The sequence below is a fragment of the Balaenoptera physalus genome (genome assembly GCF_965194825.1).
Source record: "Balaenoptera physalus genome assembly, chromosome: 1".
Classification (NCBI taxonomy): Eukaryota; Metazoa; Chordata; class Mammalia; order Artiodactyla; family Balaenopteridae; genus Balaenoptera; species Balaenoptera physalus.
The window spans coordinates 11,275,087-11,295,706 of NC_138882.1; the positions used below are offsets into that span (position 1 = coordinate 11,275,087).

General features: G+C 34.4%; 1 long non-coding RNA gene across 1 annotated transcript in view; it reads left to right on the plus strand.

The window, feature by feature from the left end:
* The window catches only part of LOC309644676, a 214,606-nt gene that overhangs the window by 18,907 nt on the left and 175,079 nt on the right, over positions 1 to 20,620 (plus strand). The gene's annotated exons all lie outside the window — the stretch shown is intronic.

Genomic DNA, 20,620 nt, shown 5'->3' on the forward strand with positions numbered 1-20,620 from the left:
TATCCTTGACTTAGTGACAAGCCTATACCCTTCACTTAATTGGCCTTTCCTAGTTTCTAATGTTTCCCTCCTGTGGGCTTTGTGGTAGCCCAGAACAATCATACCGTCAGCCCAGGCCTACTCGAACTATGGCCGACTATATTCAGGAAAAAACAGGGTTGAAAACAAGGCAAGAAAGTGGCCAGATTGCTTAGGAAGTTTGAAAAAAATTAAATAGTAGGAACAATGCATTTTTTTCTTAATCGGACCAGCTGAACGATTTACTTGACTAGCAAACTATTAATTAGGTAAGCCTATGTCTTGATTTGCAAAGTGCTTTTAACAATTCTGTCATATCTTTTCCCAAGTTATTTGTCTCTGAATCCCCATAGCTTTTTGTTGACATGACAATTAAGGAAAACTAAATGGACATTTGAGGAGAGTAATATACTAGAACTGTCAATATAAAAATCTTCATCTCCTAAAAGTATCAATAATTCTGGTTTGATATGTTATCAAATGTTATCTGCAAGTGGAACCCTATTCATCTGAATTTATTTCCCACATACCCTCCTTTCTGTTCTAAAAAAGATTATTACCATATTTTCCCTGAATAGGCTATGCTCATTTACATTTTTGTTCTTTGGTGACTCATCTGTTTGCTTAGATCACTAGGTCACTTCTGTTCTTTCTGGCTATTCAAGTCATTCAAAGCCATACAATTATTTTCCAGCAAATATCTACTGAGGGCCAGAACTTAAACGCTGTTAGCTTAAGATGTGGAGTGTAAATATGAAATATTCATCATCTCTCTTCTAAAATGGATTTTCCATGCTCATTAAGAAGAAAATCTGAAAGCTCAAATACATTCTTTCCTTCATATGTTTCTTAAATATCCCGAATAACACTGATCTTAGTCCCTCTGCTAGAATCCTGTAGTTTGTAAGCATGTGCCAGAGAATTTAGAACTTAACAATGTATTGCTTTGTTTTCTCTTTATTTTTGCATGCCTTAGCCATGATTTTGCAATTAAGGTGTCTTGAGAACAGGGAATAAAAGAAAAAAATTTTTTTTCATATCCCCTCCAGCACATATCTCGGTGTAAACAACATATACTTCATAAAAAGTTCTTCATTGACTTGGTGATTGATCAAGGGCTTATTGATTAAGGCAACAATTTAAGCTGCTTTATTATACAAAAGCACTAGGCATGGTGATGAATGTTATAGGAAACAAAGGGTCTAGATCACTCTTACGATTGTCTCTTGTGAATGAAGCAGTTAGCTCTAGTTCAGCAATCCTCAGCTCTACTTATGTATTCATTCTACATATCATATCCACAGAGAATTCAATATTATTTCTTGAGTAGAAAAGTCAATATTTCAGGAATAAAATTTGCCATGTAATTCAAAAATGTGTTCTCACAATCTTTAGGGACATGTTCTGCATTTTTTACATGAATAAAACGCATTGAAATTATTTTGCAAGTTTCACATAAAAGTGACAAATTGCATCATTGGGCCAAGTAACTAGGCTTAAAGCCAAATACAATTAGAATACATTGGAAACACTGGGATATCATAAAGGGAACAGAAGAACATGACATGTTTTTCTTTTAGCACAGAATACTGGAATGCAATTAATAAAATTATAAAATATTGATTTACTTAATTGAAATAATACATTCTTGTAAAATTAAAGCCCCATTTACACACACTTAGTCTGCAGTGCAAACTGCAGCCTTGGATGGTAATGAATTACTGATGTAAAGTCGAAACAATGATTATTGCTTTTTCTTTTCTCTGAAAAGACTGTGGGGCTAAGAAAAGAGGAAACTGTGGAGTGCAAAAAACTAAAACAATCATGGATTGCTAAAATTGGTCATATTTTACTATTTGGATAGAAAGGTATGATTATTTGTTAATTAGGAAATATTAATCGAAGTGTCAGTGATCAGTCTTCATCCTCCTTGACAGACTTGATCACACTCTCCTCCTGGAAACACTTTCTTCATCTGGCTTACTTCACTGGCTGTTGCATCTGATTTTCTTTACGTTGTATCTCTTCATGTACTAATATCTTGACATTAGAATGCTAAAGCTTAGTCTTTGAATCTGTTCTGCATAGTATTCTCTCTTCATGATCTTATCCAGCTCCAATGGCTTTTAATATCACGTAGTATATTGATGACCTCAAATTTTTATCTATAGCCCAGTTGTCTCCCTTGTACTCCTAGATGTTTTAATTAGCACTTTAAAATCATATGTCTCAAATTTAACTAATATATTCAGAATTTAACTCCAAAACCTCTTCTCATCTCATTTAATAGCAAATAGTCTTCTAGTTGATCAGTCCAAAAGTCTTGATACCACCTTTGACTCTTCTGTATCTCACACCTCTCATCCATTTGACTGAATGTGCACTATAACACATCCAAATGTATCATAATATATTCGCAATCTGCACATTTCTCAACAATACCACTGTACCTGCCCTGATCCAAGCCACAATTTTTTTTTCGGCTGAGTTATCGTAATATTCTCCCTAACTAGTCTTCCTTTCTCTGCATGTGCAGTCGATGTGTCAGGCACTCCTATGAGAACTTTATATTTTTTATCTTTTTTCATTCTTATAACATCCTTAGGAAGTTAATACTATGATTATCCGCGTTTTAAAGAAGAGAAAATTAAGGGAAGCTAAGTTACTTGTTTAGTTACCTCATAACCAGTAAGTGGCAGAGCTGAGATTTGACCTTGGACAGTGTTAAAGAGAGGTTTCATTTTGGTGTTAAAGATCAGTTGTTGAGTCAATAAGACATACGCCATATTTGTAGTATAATTATTATGTACAGATTTCCATACAAATGACCCATGTTAATAATACATGTTAAATTTCCAGACTCTGGTATTTAACATGGGTGTGTTTTATTTCATAAATTTTAAAAATAATTAAATTGCATTTTACAATGTTCATAATTTGATAATGATTTTAAAAAATTAAATCAGAATAAAATATTTGTGAACTACTAGAAACCCTTATACTGGAATTATTCTGATCAAAGTTCGTGTTTCAATTCCTAGTCTATGCAGACTATGTCACAAAGATTAAGTGTGTTGTTCCAGTTGATATATTCGGTGTGTTTTCAAAGAAAAACAAATTCAAGTCTAGCCTTCATGAACTGTAAATTTGGCTCTACATAGAGTTGATTCCTTTTGCTACCTGAACTTGTATTTCATACTAATTGAAACAAATATATGTGATTACATGTGAAAGCTTAATAGGAAAATAAATGTGAGGCTATTAAAATGCTTGAATAAGTATTATAGATTTTAGTTCTGTTTTTTTTCCTCACTCTTTGTATAAGGCAAATAGATTTTAGTTGGAGATCCTGATTGAGTATCCCAGAAAAGGTGTCAGGTAAACAGTTGGTTTCATATGATTGAACGTAAGTGAAGAGGTCAGAGCTGGAACTGGAAACTCACTTGAATACAGATGTTATTTAGAGCCAGTAGGCTGTGGGGGTGATGGTAACAGAGACCCTTGGAACGCTCAGCATTTAGCAACCAGAAAGAGGGAAAGTGTGGAGAAGGATGAGGGTCCATGGGGGAGAGTTTTTCTCCTTAATTAATAGATGGGAAATTTTAAAGTATTTTAAGGGACAAAGTACAAGGGTGGTTACAAAATCATATAAGATGCATCTCTATTCTGGAGGAACTAACAATATAAGGGAGAGAGAACACATGCACGTAATGATCAGCAATAATTACCAGGTAGGAATAAAGACTTTGAAGAAACAAGCTGAAAAGCACAGTTTTCTTACAATCATAATTAATGGTACATTTGGTCACGTTTTTGCATTTAGTCTTGAGTTGATCCTGTATTCATCTCTGATGGCTGGAATGTTTTTAAAACAACCAGTTTCAATGCTCAGACTGCTTTTTCAGAAACCGTTGCTATTCGTAATGTTACAAGAAGATTTTTTTAACCTTTCATTTTCTAATATTGACAATATGACAAGATTTTGCTAAAGGTTTCACTTTATCAAGAGGGAAGAATAGCTCACTGCCCTCAAGTAGTTCAACAGCACACATAGAGTTATTATTCCTTTAGGCATAAAGCATTCAGGTCTTGACATGGTAGGTACACTACTATTCCACACAGAAAATACACTAGTGGGTTGAGCATGTGGGTAAAGAAGCATAAGCCTCTTTGGAAGTAGCCAAGCACAACAGCCAGCCACTAGTTTCCCACTCTGGATAGTTCAACCCACATATAATACTGTGATTTTTAAAGAGAAAATGCAGCATTATTGTTATATGGATGTGCTTACATATACATAAAAAATGTATATATACATATATATTTTTTCTCCCATATATTGAAGCAGGTTAAGATTTCTTTGCAGTAAATTAACAATTTCAGTTTTAATTTTGTAATAAGCACCAATACACTTTTAGAGGCTATGTCTATGTTAGTAAGCATGGATTTTAGTAAGTTTAGCCATGTAAAAATGTCTCAACATAGTAAAAAATTACCCCAGCATTAAAAGCATTAAATATACTTTTAAGAATGGCAATTCTATAGTTGATAATGTGCATCAACTGGCAGGCTTGAAGTTAGGGAGACGAGACCATAGCACTTTTTATTAAATAAGCTCAAGTTGTCCACAGGATTATAGGATTTTGCAGTATTTCTTTTCATGGAATTGTGTAAATTGATCTAATTGATAATGACTTGAATATTTTCTTTCTTCCATCTGCTTATAGTGTAATGTTTCTCCAATAAAATGACTTGTGGGGTATATAGTTGGCTCATTCTTTACAAATTACATGTCCAAAGGGCCTTTTGCTCTCATTTCATCCTCAGATGTCATGATGAGATGTCATGGACGAGAGGGGAGCAGTAACAATTTTGACTTGCATTCCTTTTGCATTCGTTTCCTATCTAATCATGTATTAGGCAATTAACCCTTTTTGCTTTTCATAAGATCAAATCATTTTTCTCTACTCCCTGTTTCAAATTTTTTGACCTGGCCATGATTCTTACATCTAAGTCTCATGCTCTGCAACCTCTTCTCAGTAAGCATTAGCAAACGTCTGTATCTGTGTAGAGACCTGGGAGCCGATGGCATGTCTGGCTATGATGTTGTGTTTCCTTTAAGAGATCGAGGATAACCAGAGAACGTGGCTCCGACACTAAGTGGTGTGTTAGAGCACAGTTCTGACGCTAACCACCAGGAGCTAGTGCAGATCCCACCTGCTAAAAGACACAGTCCTCAGCAAGTCTCACCTCACTCCAGATGTCAGAGCTGCACTGCAGGAGTCCCTGTGCCACCTGCAATTCTCATCAACTGGCTCTAAATTCTAGCATTTCCATAGCTTCACTAGAAAGACTTAGAGAACTCAGGAGAGCACTACATTTATGATTACAGTTTTATTGCAAAGGATACAAATCAGGACCAGTCAAATGAAGAGAGATCTGAGAGGGTTTCAAGTGCAGAGCTTTCATCCCTCTCTCTATGGAATCAGGGCACATCACCGTTATGGTTCTTTGTGTTCACCAATGAGGAGTCTCCAGTGAGGTTTAAGGTCCAGAGTTTTTATTGGAGTTCTACTGTGTTAGCTTGCTTGATTGAGTTTAACCACATGGCCAATAATTCAATCTCCAGTCTCCCTTCTGTCCCTGGAGGCTGGACTCATTTAAAGTCTCAGTCCTCTAATCATGGGGATGGTCTTTCTGGTGACCAGCCCCCATCCTGTGGCATCTGATTAGCATAAACTCACTGTGACCCAAGGGGCTAATGCATAACAAAAACATTCCTATTGCTTAGAAAATTCAAGGGGTTTGAGTTTCCCTCCTGAGAATCTGGGACAGTGGTCAGTCAAATCCTTTATTATACAACACAGACCTAAATGGAGGGGAGAAGGAAGCTAAGAAGAGAGGCATGAGGAAACATGGAGCTCCAGGAGGACCCAGTTTAAAAGGCCAATGTATTTTCCATAATTTCTGCGTGTATATTTTATATTCCACTCAACCTAATTAAGATGCATACTTTTCAATTGAAATACAATCCAGGCCTTCCTTTTGATGGGTAGGGATAAGAAAGTGGGCAAGTGACTGACGTAAAATGCCTTACCAATAAATGTAACAAGAATTTATGAAAAAAGAAATTGATCATAAAGAAATTGACTCATGTTTTAGACTATGAAACAGACTCTTACAATTTCATTTATATTGTCAATTTGCAAAGCCTTTTTCTGTTACTAAAATAATAATTTTCATATGCTCTTATCTACATTAAATAATTACAATGAAAATGACTATATATGTTTGCATTTGCCTCTCTCCATATATAGATCTATATACACACACATACACAAATATGTGTGTGTGTGATATATATGTATACACATGTGTGGGTATATATCTATATCTTTATCCACCATGTAAATGCAACATACATTGGTTATAGAAAAATCATGACAAATCATTACATCATATCTGGCTTATAATGTGTACAACATGCATTTTTTATTATTGCCAATTATTTAAAAAAACAAGTCTATAGTATGCATTTCTAATGCTGGATAAAAAGGGAAGAGAGGGTTTCAGATATATTACTGAAAATCAAACAGAATACAATGGCTGTTGTTTGTTGTTAGGTTTCCTTTTGGATTTCTTTTTTTGGTATTAACATAAGGTTATAATAAATTATTTTCCATAACATAAATAAATGATAGGTATTAATAAATAATTATTAATAAACAGGAAGTACTTTCTTCTTTTCTATGTTAAAAAATTCCAGCCTTCTTAAGGAGATTTTTATCCCTCCTCAGCAGAAAGAAATATTTTAGAAATTATATTTGCAGTCAGGCTGGCACAGTAATTTTCAAGGGAGAAACCAGAGTGACCAGTGACCATTGTCGCTGCTTCTGGTTACACCTGTCTCCAAGGTGGAAAATATACACTTTTTGGAATATACACATTTTGAAAAAAGCAAAGGTTAATGAGATGAAAAATTAACCAGAGTTTTAGTTTCATAGAGTGTGTATATAACAGTGGAATGAGTTTTTAAAAACTTTGAACCTAAGGGCTCAGAATTTTATAATGTAGAAAGATTACTTGTTGTGCTTGATGACACTATTTATTGTGGTGCCCCAACATGGATTAAATAGACACATAAATTAAATCTGTATTCTTTGGCCAACATCCAGAATGACTATGATATGGTTAGTGTAAGGCATGCTTTCATAAATTATAAATTCTTTAAAATTTCCTAAAAAAGAAATATCATACAGGTCTTTTACTGACCTGAAAAGTAAAGACTCTATGGGAATAGATTTAAGGAAAATAAAAATAAACATTAAAAAAAAGTAAATTAAAAGAAACTTCTTCATGTGTATAAGGTTACTCCCAGTAGCTGTAGCTTATATTTGCCAAGAAGCATACATGAGCTTGGTATATTTATGAGAAAAAGGTGTGGCTTTGCTTGCTGGAGTAAAAGGTGGAGTAAAAATGTTAGCAAATGACATTAGATGTATGCTTGACTTTCTAATCATGTTAAGCATCAGATATATTCAATTATCAGTTATAAGAATGTGCTTTTTGGGTCAGTACAATCTGTCATTTCCAACACTTCCCACTTTCAATTTTGCATGATAATGATTTATCTTGTTTGTTGTTATTATTGTTTTGTTTGTTTATAGCATCAATGCCTACAGAGAGAACTTCACAGCATATGTACTCTTAGTAGGACACCCTTGATATAGCTAGTCTCTTACTTAAAAAAAAAAAAAAAAAATCAGAAATTATCCTCCTGAAAAATAATGGCAGCACTTCTCAAAATCACCCTATGGGAAATGGAAATAAAAAAGTCTGTAAAATGAATATATTTAGGAGTCAAACCTAGGAGAAACATACATTATGAAGTACTACCTTTGGGAAACAGTGGGATATAATAACATATGAGTGTATAGCAATAGCAATAGATAAAATTATATCAACAGTAGAATTCTGTAGTGAGATTAAGAAATAAAACAATTGCAGCTTATCAAATGATAGTATATTCATAGAGACATGTTGTTTAAGTGACATGCTAAGTGAAAACAAAATGATTCAGAATAACTTTTGTGATATTTTGTAGTAATTTATACTCTTTACATCCTTTTTATCTTCTGGGTTATGTCATTCACCCATCTATCAATAGTTCAAAATGAAATAGAGATAAATTGTGATGTATACATAGATTCAGTGATAAATGAAATGACTCAAAACCAATATCCTCAGTAGAATAAGTAACTACTGCTATTTTTAAGACTAAAAGATGCAGCAGGAAAGAAAAATTTGTTGCTATTTCTCGCTTAGAATTCTGCAAATCAAGTAATCAGTAGTAAACTTGGCCTTTTCTGCTTTATATGCGGACATGTCTTCGCTTTTAAGTTTGATGAATGTTGTTGGCTCTTGGAGAAAAAAATGAAAATACATTTATTAGTGTTTTAGCATCAGTAATTTAAAAAAATTTAGGTCTTCATGTGAAGGTTTTTTTTTTTTCCAGAGAAAAATAAATGAGTGTTCCTTCCAAGACAAAGAGTTGTCCACAGTATTTCTGATAGTCAACAATATTCTTCTGAATAATTCCAAGAATAAGGAATTCACTACTTTGTGAGGAAACTCATTTAATGTTGGATAGCTCTAACAGGGAAAAACCATATTTCATATCTTCAACAAATTTTCTCTCTGTGCTAAAAAATGTGTGATCTTTTCTCCACTTCTTCTAACTAGCCTTTGAAGGATGTATAAGTTGCTCTTCTCCATCTAGTCTTTCTCTCACCAGCACAGCCTTCCAGGTAGCAGTACAGTTTCTGGCATCAGACCTCTTGGATGTTAAACCAGGCTCCTTTATTTGACACCTAATTGACCTTTCACAGGTTACCTTCCAGCTGTAAAGCTCAGTTTCCTATCTTCAAAATGAGAATAAATGACAACATTCTGCATCCTAGGGATGTTGTTTGGATTAAATGATATTAAGAGAATGAAAACAATCCCTGGCACAGACATGAGTTTCATAAATGTTAGCTTCTGTGATTGTAATTAAGTACACATTTCTTTCAATAATATTTATAAGAAATATTTTGGATAACGTGCTAAGTAAAAATACAATATTTTTAACATCAAATTCCTTATTCTACCATCTGTCCTTATTTAACTATCAAATTCATCCGATTATTCTAGCACCATATCAAAAAAATAAAATTAAGCTTTTCATTATTTGTCTTTAGCTAATAGTTCTTAACAATATCTTTTGACTGTGGCTTTTCCCCTAAGTGCCTTCAAATCTAATAATGCATTTACAAATGTTGTTGGGATTTAGTATCAAGCATATAGTTTCCAGGACTTGTCTCATTAACTGCTTTATAAAATTGGAATGCATAGACATAGTCTCAAGCTTCTGCCAGTCTTACATCTCAGGAGTGCATAATGATTAATACTACTCCTAAATTCATATGAATCAGAGACTATTTTGCAGTATCAAAGAACAAATAGATTAAAATACTATTACATTGATCTCTTTTTATTATAATATTATGGGAGAAGTATTTTATAACTAAATAAAATTTTATGAAATAATTTCAGTGAAATTCTACTTTTAAAAAGTGAAAATTTTGAAATCAGATGTTATTTAAAAACCTATAATTTTTGAATAATCTCAAAATTTATCAACATTCATTTATTCTTCTAATTATCTCAAAATTTGGTGTCTCTCTTCTTTTCTTGATTGTATTATTTTCTTTAGAATTGTCCAGAGATGAAGATTACCCCCCTCCACTACATTAATATTTTCTACTCAAAGGCTGATTGCAATATTATGCAAAATGGAACTCACCAAAAATAGTTGAAAGACAGAGAGGGCACTAAATAATTTATCCCAAATCACTCCAGATGTGGGAAGCTTTCTTTGAAATGCCAAATGCATGGTTTTGAATGCCCTATTAATATATATTTAGCGGCTTGATGAGCTATATTATAATATAAATTGTGAATTGTTTGATGGGTTCTTCGACTTCAGTTCTAATTACAATGTAGTGAGCTCTTGATTATCCATTATAATGGGGACATGAATAGTAGAGATAAACAAAATCTACAGATTTTCCCCACATTTTTGAGAACCAGCAGTTTTGCTTTTCCACATGCAACCTTTATCTGCCCTCCATATTCTCTTTTTAACAAATAAGTAATAAACTAAAATCTATGACAAGCATAAGTTAGCCTGCCTCTTATATTTGGTAAATAGTACATTAATTTTCAAGGTCTTATCTGAAGTTTCTGTGTCCCACCAAAGACATGGAGATTTGAAGTATTAAAGGACATATTCCGATTATGATTCCACTGCACATTTGTGATATATAATGATATGGACTAATTAAGAATTCAGAGGAATGATCATGTCAATTCAAGATACATTCATTATGTATATTTAAACTTACCCTCTTAACACAGGGCAGTAAATTTGGATACGTCTGGGCATATGCCCCAAATACTTCTTCTTTCTGTTGTTCGGTTGTGCAGTCCCAACTCCAACTCTAGGATAAATTCTAAAGCAAGGTTAACAGGTTTAAAGAAAATAAATAAGATAAATGCAAAAATGTTTACCTCTTTCTTTCCACCAGAACTAGACAGTTATGATAATAAGAAATACCCACAGAATTAAGATTTTAATACATATTTTTCCAAGGGTTAATTCTAAAAATTTGGGAAATTCTTTTTATAGCTGAGAAACCAAGCAGGAGTTAAAGAGGTCGACATTCAGCAATGTGCTGGAACATGCTTGTATAGGTTTCTGAGAACTGACTCCTATTATTTCAGGACTTTTGCTAGCAGCATTGGTAGCTTAAAATAGACTGTGATAGGAATATTTAAAACAAAATTTGCAAAGGCTACAAATCTGGTTTTGGTGTTTTTTTGTTTAGTTTTGTTTTGTTTTGACAGTCCATTACTAGTACACACCTGTCAGCATTAGGCCCGTTCCTTATTTTTATATGTGGGTGTGGAAAAGGAAAATAATTAATATTATTCTCCATAAAGGAAGAATCAAGTCCTTTGTAAAAGAAGCAGCCTTGTGAATTCCAAATTACATTTAAGTGATTTAGCAAAAATTATGCTTCCTGACACTGTATCAAAGTTTAAATAACTAGATCTTTTTGTTTCTCAGAGCCTGCTCTTCTCTCTGGAAAATAGAATCCTTCTCTGACTCTCCTTTTCTCAAGACTCTTTCTCATAAGTTCCATGTAGTCAAGATCTGTTATACACATAAACTCATCATGATGTCCTAAGCAACTAACCCAGTTCCCAGCATATAGTACCATTCAAAAATATTTGCCGAATGAATGAATGAATGAATTGCTCAAAATTAGATGCTCTGGGTTCTAGTCTAAATCTTGCAAGCCTCCTGGCAACCAACTCTCAATAATTGGATTCCTAAATCAAACGCTAAGAGGTCTAAGATCTGTTAATAAATTTAATCTTATTTAAATAATCTGTAATACTTGAAGTTGATCCTCTGGGATACTATGTGAATAGGATTCTGGCTGTTCTCTCTTTTCAGGATATCATTACATACTTGCCTACCGGCCTCCTCCCCCTCTCATGACCTTTTATGTTTTTCTAAGAGCCTGTTCTATTGCTATTTTCAGACACATCTTAAACTGACTGTTGACCATCCATCCCAAAAGAAGAAAAATTTAAAAGACAACTCAGGAAAAAAAACCACTTTGTTCCAGTGTTAACAGAAGAAAAATCACAATGTTACAATGAACACATTAAAAGGAGGATGCAGGCTTTCTCCCAGTGGTTTGATATGTCTTTATTTTTCATTGAAAAGTAGTTTAGCAGCCAAGACACACTTTTTGCCACTCCGCTGAACCTTCACCGGCTCTCCTTTGTTCCTCTGAAGAACAGCCAAGCGGGCTCTACAGGAGGGAGACCAAGCTAGCACCTTTGTTACTGCCCCAGAGTTACTTAGCTTGTCCTCATCCCCAGCTGTTTTCTAGTTACATGATCAAATAATTCCTGACACTACCTGTCTGACTGATGCTGGAGAACTGACAGATTTCTCAAGGATTATGTCAGGTTGAAGTAAGCATGCAGGAGGCAGTGTGAAAGGATTTTAGTTTCAGTATAAGGGAAATAGTAAAGAAGTGACTGTAAGCTCTTCTAGTTTGATGTAATCCAACTTGTGTATTTTCTTTTGCTGCTTGTGCCTTTCGTGTCATATCCAAGAAATCTTTGCTGAGACTAATGTCAAGAAGCTTTTTCCCTACATTTTCTAGGAGTTTTACAGCTTCAGGTCTTATAGGTGAGTCTTTATTTTGAGTTTATTTTTGTGTATGGCGTAAGATACGGGTTCACATTTCATTCTTTTGGATTGGATATCAATTTTTCCCAACGCCATTTGTTGAAGAGACTATTCCGCATTATGTATTCTTGGCACATTTATTGAAGATCAGTTCACCATAGATGTGTGGGTTTAATTCTAGGCTGTCTATTCTTTCCACTGGTGTATAAGTCTGTCTTTATGCTAGTGTCATACTGTTTTAATAATGTAGCCTTGTAAAACGTTTTGAATGAAAAAGCAACTTACAGAATGGGAGAAAATATTTCTAAACCATGTATCTGGTAAGGGGCTAATCCAAAATATGTAAGAACTCCTACAATTCAATAGCAAAAAAAAAAAAAAAAAAGTAAAATAAAAATTGGGCAAAAGACTTGACATGCCTCCAAAAGAAGACATACAGATTGCCAACAGGTATATTAAAAGATGCTCAACATCATTAATCATCAGGAAAATGCAAATTAAAACTACAATGAGATAATACCTCATATCAGTTAGGGTGGCTACTATAAAAAATAAAAACAAAATAAGTGTTGGTGAGTATGTGGGTAAATTAGAACCCTTCTTCACTGTTGGTGGGAATATAAAATGCTGCAGCTGCTATGGAATACAGTATGGACATTCCTAAAAAATTGAAAATAGAATATACCCAGCAACATCACTTCTGGGTATATACCCAAAAGAATTGAAATCAGGATCTCAAAGACATATCTGCACTCTCATGTTCATCACAGCATTGTTCATAATAGCCAAGCTATGGAAACAACTGAAATGTTCATGAACAAATGAATGGGTTAATAAATTGGGGTATATACATACAATGGAGTATTAGCCTTAGAAATGCAGGAAATCCTGCCATTTGCAGACAACCTGGGTTAACCTTGAGGACATTATGCCAAGTGAAAAAGCCAGTCACAGAAGAACAAATACTACATGATTCCACTTAAATGAGGAACCTAAACTCATAGAAGCAGAGACTAGAATGGTGGTTACCAGAGGCCATGGCAAGGGACAATGGGAAGTTCTTGTTCAAGGTACATAACATTTTGGTTGTGCAAGATGAATTATGTCTAGAGATCTGCTGTACAGCGTAGTGCCTATAGTGTACTGTATACAGTAGTACTATAAGGTGCACTCAAAAATTTGGTAAGAGAGTAGATCTCGTGTTAAGTGTTCTTACCCCCCGTCCTCCACACACGCACACATGGAAAGGACAAGGAAACTTTTGGAGGTGATGGATATGTCTGTTACCTTGATTATGTTGATGGGTGCACAGGTGTATATATTTGTCCAAATACATCAAATTGTTTACATTAAATATGTGCAGGTATTTGACTATCAAAATAAGTAAATAAAAATAAAAGCCTTAGTTGAAATAAAGAATCGATTGTAAGTAGGCAAGAGGTCAGCAAGAAGAACGTTATATGTATCTGCAAGAAAGAAAATATTATGTTATTAAGTTTGATTACAAAATGTAAAAAAAAAAAAGGAGTATTTGTCATGCCTGTTTTTAAAAGGCCAATTAAATGTGCCATAACCCTCCCCCTGCACAAAGGACAACTATTTGGGGAAAAAGCTCATGAATAAATAAATAAATACATAAATATGTGCTGCCAGCCTTGCCAAGAAGTATTGGAGAGCATATGCTGACTTTACACTATGACCTAACATAGAGCACAAAGGTACTCTGCTCCCACATTGAAAAATACCTCTGAGCAGAGAAAGAAAAATCTGTAGAGATTTGGACAAATCCACCACAGCTGTGCCAACATATGGCAAGCTGATTAATACATGTGTCACTAGTAGTAATGAACTGTGCAAAAATATTATCATGTAAACTGTTTATCTGAGAAATACAAGTGTTTCTTTCCAATTTTTTTTTCCAATTGCTTGATCAAAAATAAGTAAATTTAAAAAAACTTGCATTTTCAAAGATTTCCAAAGAGGGTTATGATTTAAAAGATTAGGATATTCAAATAAGCATATTTTGAATCATGGTATCAGTAGGTCCTCTTCCTTTTATGGGTCTTTGCATGCTTCAGGAATGACCTCTTATGAAGAACTTGAGTATTTAGCATATGTAGAATTTGCTCCAGAAATTTAAAGTGTAATATTGTGCTTTTTATGACACTAGAATAAAATATATGATTTCCTTTTTTCTGCAGTAGAAATCTGAAATATTTGATATTGAGGCAGATCACTCAACAGAACAGAGTAGTCTTTAGGGATGAATCCATGCGTTCTTAATGAGGGAAGTATTGCCCCTCGGGAGCCATAACTGGTTTGGGGGTGACAGAAATATCTCAGATATTACAAGGTTTGTGGTCTTCTAAAAGGCCACAGTAGATAAATAGATATGTATTTAGTAAAACTGCAATGTTAAAAGTTCGTGGAAGTTGGGAGAGTGATTAGTAAAAAACATATGTTTAAACAGTCTCTGTAATTGGTGATAATAATAATTTTTAAAAGTTGTTTAACTTCGGGCTAATGACTCCTTAGTTCCAAGTGAGGGCTGTCAATCCCTGGGGCTAGAACCAGCTATTAGAACTAAAATAGGGAGCAGTTTTGCAGTTGTAGGGCAAGGAGAGCAGGTAAACACGTAGCAGGTATTTACTTGGAGTTAATGGTGTGGTAGACAAGTATTTAGAAAGTGAAATGCACAGATCAATAATTTCATAAAACAAGAGCATACAGTTGCCAGCTAAAATATAGGGCACCCAGTTAAATTTGAATTTGAGATCAACAAGGAATAATTTGGGGCATACATATACTACACGTTATTCATTATCTTAAAATCAGATTTAACTTTCTACCCCATATTTTTATTTGATAAATCTGGCCACTGTTTTCTACCCAAGTGCCAGTTATCTATTGGAAAATATGAAAATCAATGATCTTAAAACCTTCAGTTATCTAAAAATTTATGGTCCCTCAAAAGGCTCTCTTTGTTTTCAGAGATTAATTTGTAAGTTAAAGAATTTGTCTAAACTCAAAAAGGCTGAAATACTAATCTATTTTCATTTATTTTTACAATCTTTGTACAATCACTGTCACCCTAGATCAGTCTATCTCTGCTGCCATGGAAACCACTTAAATAAAAAATTACAAACTTATCCACCAAAATATACACATATACACATATTTAAATATTTATAATCACATCCCAGGGGAGTCTTAATGATCTTCTGTGCTAAGCAGTAGGATGGAGACACATTCCATTTACTTATATAATTTTTGAGCATTGTTACTATTTGCATTTGGCAGATAGGTAGCTGGACAGATAGAAAGATAATAGAAAGAAAAAATAGCTGGGTCTTGCCTCTGATTTGTGGATAAATACATAATATACAGTCAATCAACTGACAAATATCCTTGGTTTCAATACCTGAATAAGTTATGAATTTCTTATCAAAGGAAGGTCATTGATTTTCATAAGGTTGGGTTGGCCACAGACTTTTATAACTGCTATTTGTCCATTACCCCGTCTTTCATGCTATATTCCTACACATCATTAATTACTCATAATATTCAGTTATGATCAGTTTTTACCACCGGCAGTCTAAGGACCTAGATTATTGTTAGGTATCTCTCACTTCTTCTGGAAAAACACCAAGTGTATATCTGAAAATAAACAATCTATTGGGCAGTTGGCCCTGTTACAACTCCCATTTCCACCCTACATATAGTCTCATGTTGAAGTAACAGAAAGCAGAGAAATGAACATTAATTGTGTAAATTAAGTATCAAGAGCTACAGTTTGAAAAACAACAGTGCCTTGAGGGTCCTTAAATGCATCTTCCTGTTTGATTCATAGTGATTGTAGCAACATGGAGAGAGCAAAAAGGAAGATCAATAATCTTGACCTGGTTTTATTTAAAATTTTGATTTATTTACCATGGATTTTCCCCATTAATTTGATTTGAAAAAATATTTTATTGAACTATTATCCACCTTGATTACTGAGTTTTTCTTGATATCCCTTAAATTTTGCATCCAAACCAATTGCTTCACTTGCCTCACTGGCTTCCCCCTTGTCCCAGTCTTGACATTGACGAAGCAGTTTGCTCAAGAATAGATTTCCTGCTGTAATTTAATGACTAGGTAAACATATTAACTTCCATAATTTAATGCAGTCATGCTGTATATCACAGATATGCCACCTTATTTATTTATTTATAATTTATTTTTTATTGAAGTATAGTTGATTTACAATGCTGTGTTAATTACTGCTGTACAGCAAAGTGATTCAGTTACAATACATATACATTCTTTTTTTAAATATTCTTTTCTGTTATGGTTTATCATAAGATATTGAATATAGTTCTCTGTGCTATACAGTAGGACCTTGTTTTTTATATATTCTATATGTAAAAGTTTACATCTGCTAATCCCAACCTCCCACTCCATCCCTCTTCCAACCCCCCACTCCATCCCTCTTCCAACCCCTTCCCCCTTGGCAACTACCAGTCTGTTCTCTATGTCCCTGTGTCTGTTTCTGTTCCTAGGTAGGTTCATTTGTATCATATTTTAGATTCCACATGTAAGTGATATCATATGGTATTTGTCTTTCTATTTCTGACTTACTTCACTTAGTATGAATGCAACTATAGTTGCATTGATGCTTCTTTATACTTAACTCATGACCCAGTCTATAATTCTTTAACTGATTCTTGATTTTATCAATACTCTCATCAGTGAATAAAGAAAACTTATTTTTATACACTCATTTTTATATAAACATTTTTATACTCACTCTTTAAGAGTGAGTATGGACTGAGCTGAAAAATACCTGAAAGGCCAGAGAGGCATCAATTAGAGCATCACTTTTTACTGAGAAATATTTTTTCTGTGACACTTTGTTAGTGCCACATTTTTAAAAATGAAAACTAAAGTTTTTTTAAAAGTTCCATTGTATTTTATTTCTTTTAACATCTTCATTGGAGTATAATTGCTTTACAATGGTGTGTTAGTTTCTGCTGTATAACAAAGTGAATCAGCTACATGTATACATATATCTCCATATCCCCTCCCTCTTACGTCTCCCTCCCACCCTCCCTATCCCACCCCTCTAGGTGGTCACAAAGCACAGAGCTGATCTCCCTGTGCTACGCAGCTGCTTCCCACTAGCTATCTATTTTACATTTGGTAGTGTATATATGACCATGCCACTCTCTCACTTCATCCCAACTTCCCCTTCCCCGGGTCCTCAAATCCATTCTCTACGTCTGCATCTTTATTCCTGTCCTGCCCCTAGGTTCTTCAGAACCATTATTTGTTTCTTTTTAGATTCCATATATATATGTGTTAGCATACGGTATTTGTTTTTCTCTTTCTGACTTAACTCTGTATGACAGACTCTAGATCCATCCACCTCACTATAAATAACTCAATTTCGTTTCTTTTTATGGCTGAGTAATATTCCATTGTATATATGTGCCACATCTTCTTTATCCATTCATCTGTTGATGAACACTTAGGTTGCTTCCATGTCCTGGCTATTGTAAATAGAGCTGCAATGAACATTGTGGTACATGACTCTTTTTGAATTATGGCTTTCTCAGGGTACGTGCCCAGTAGTGGGATTGCTGTGTCGTATGGTAGTTCTATTTTTAGTTTTTTAAGGAACCTCCACACTGTTCTCCATAGTGGCTGTATCAATTTACATTCCCACCAACAGTGCAACAGGGTTCCCTTTTCTCCACACCCTCTCCAGCATTTATTGTTCATAGATTTTTTTATGATGGCCATTCTGACTGGTGTGAGGTGATACCTCATTGCAGTTTTGATTTGCATTTCTCTAATGATTAGTGATGTTGAACATCCTTTCATGTGTTTGTTGGCAATCTGTATATCTTCTTTAGAGAAATGTCTATTTAGGTCTTCTGCCCATTTTGGATGGGGTTGTTTGTTTTTTTGATATTGAGCTGCATGAGCTGCCTGTATATTTTGGAGATTAATCCTTTGTCAGTTGCTTCATTTGCAAATATTTTCTCCCATTCTGAAGGTTGTCTTTTCATCTTGTTTATGTTTTCCTTTGCTGGGCAAAAGCTTTTAAGTTTCATTAGGTCCCATTTGTTTATTTTTGTTTTTATTTCCGTTTCTCTAGGAGGTGGGTCAAAAAGGATCTTGTTGTGATTTATGTCATAGAGTGTTCTGCCTATGTTTTCCTCTAAGAGTTTTATAGTGTCTGCCCTTATATTTAGGTCTTTAATCCATTTTGAGTTTACTTTTGTGTATGGTATTAGGGAGTGTCTTAATTTCATTGTTTTACATGCAGCTGTCCAGTTTTCCCAGCACCACTTACTGAAGAGGCTGTCTTTTCTCCATTGTATATTCTTGCTTCCTTTATCAAAGATAAGGTGACCATATGTGTGTGGGTTTATCTCTGGGCTTTCTATCCTCTTCCATTGATCTATATTTCTGTTTTTGTGACAGTACCACACTGTCTTGATTACTGTAGCTTTGTAGTATAGTCTGAAGTCCGGGAGCCTGATTCCTCCAGCTCCATTTTTCTTTCTCAAGATTGCTTTGGCTATTTGGGGTCTTTTGTGTTTCCATACAGAAATGTCACAAAGAAAGAAAACTACAGGCCAATATCACTGATGAACATGGATGCAAAAAGCCTCAACAAAATACTAGCAAACAGAATCCAACAGCACATTAAAAGGATCATACACCATGATCAAGTGGGGTTTATCCCAAGAATGCAAGGATTCCTCAATCTACACAAATCAATCAATGTGATGTACCATATTAACAAATTGAAGGAGAAAAACCATATGATCATCTCAATAGATACAGAAAATGCTTTCAACAAAGTTCAACACCCATTGTTAATATGGTGTATCACATTGATTGCTTTGTGTACATTGAAGAATCCTTGCATTCCTGGGCTAAGCCCCACTTGATCATGGTGTATGATCCTTTTAATGTGCTGTTGGATTCTGTTTGCTAGTATTTTGTTGAGGCTTTTTGCACCCATGTTCATCAGTGATATTGGCCTGTAGTTTTCTTTCTTTGTGACATCTTTGTCTGGTTTTGGTATCAGGGTGATGGTGGCCTCGTAGAATGAGTTTGGTAGTGTTCCTCCCTCTGCTATATTTTGGAAGAGTTTGAGAAGGATAGGTGTTAGCTCTTCTCTAAATGTTTGATAGAATTCACCTGTGAAGCCATCTGATCTTGGGCTTTTGTTTGTTGGAAGATTTTTAATCACAGTCTCAATTTCAGTGCTTTTGATTGGTCTGTTTATATTTTCTATCAATTCCTGGTTCAGTCTCAGAAGGTTGTGCTTTTCTAAGAATTTGTCCATTTCTTCCATGTTGTCCATGTTATTGGCATATAGTTGCTTGTAGTAATCTCTCATGATCCTTTGTATTTCTGCAGTGTTAGTTGTTACTTCTCCTTTTTCATTTCTAATTCTATTGATTTGAATCTTCTCCCTTTTTTTCTTGATGAGTCTGGCTAATTGTTTATGAGTTTTGTTTATCTTCTCAAAGAACCAGCTTTTAGTTTTATTGATCTTTGCTATTGTTTCCTTCATTTCTTTTTCATTTATTTCTGATCTGATCTTTATGATTTCTTTCCTTCTGCTAACTTTGTGGGTTTTTTGTTTTTCTTTCTCTAATTGCTTTAGGGGTAAGGTTAGGTTGTTTATTTGAGATGTTTCTTGTTTCTTGAGGTAGGATTGTATTGCTATAAACTTCCCTCTTAGAACTGCTTTTGCTGCATCCCATAGGTTTTGGGTCGTCATGTTTTCATTATCATTTGTTTCTAGGTATTTTTTGATTTCCTCTTTGATTTCTTCAGTGATATCTTGGTAATTTAGTAGTGTATTGTTTAGCCTCCATGTGTTTGTATTTTTCACAGATTTTTTCCTGTAGTTGATATCTAGTCTCACAGTGTTGTGGTTGGAAAAGGTACTTGATACGATCTCAATTTTATTAAATTTACCAAGGCTTGATTTGTGACCGAAGATTTGATCTATCCTGGAGAATGTTCCATGAACACTTGAGAAGAGAGTGTATTCTGTTGTTTTTGGATGGAATGTCCTATAAATATCAATTAAGTCCATCTTGTTTAATGTATCATTTAAAGCTTGTGTTTCCTTATTTATTTTCACTTTGGATGATCTGTGCATTGGTGAAAGTGGGTGTTAAAGTCCCCTACTATGATTGTGTTACTGTCGATTTCCCCTTTTATGGCTGTTAGCATTTGCGTTATGTAGTGAGGTGTTCCTATGTTGGGTGCATAAAT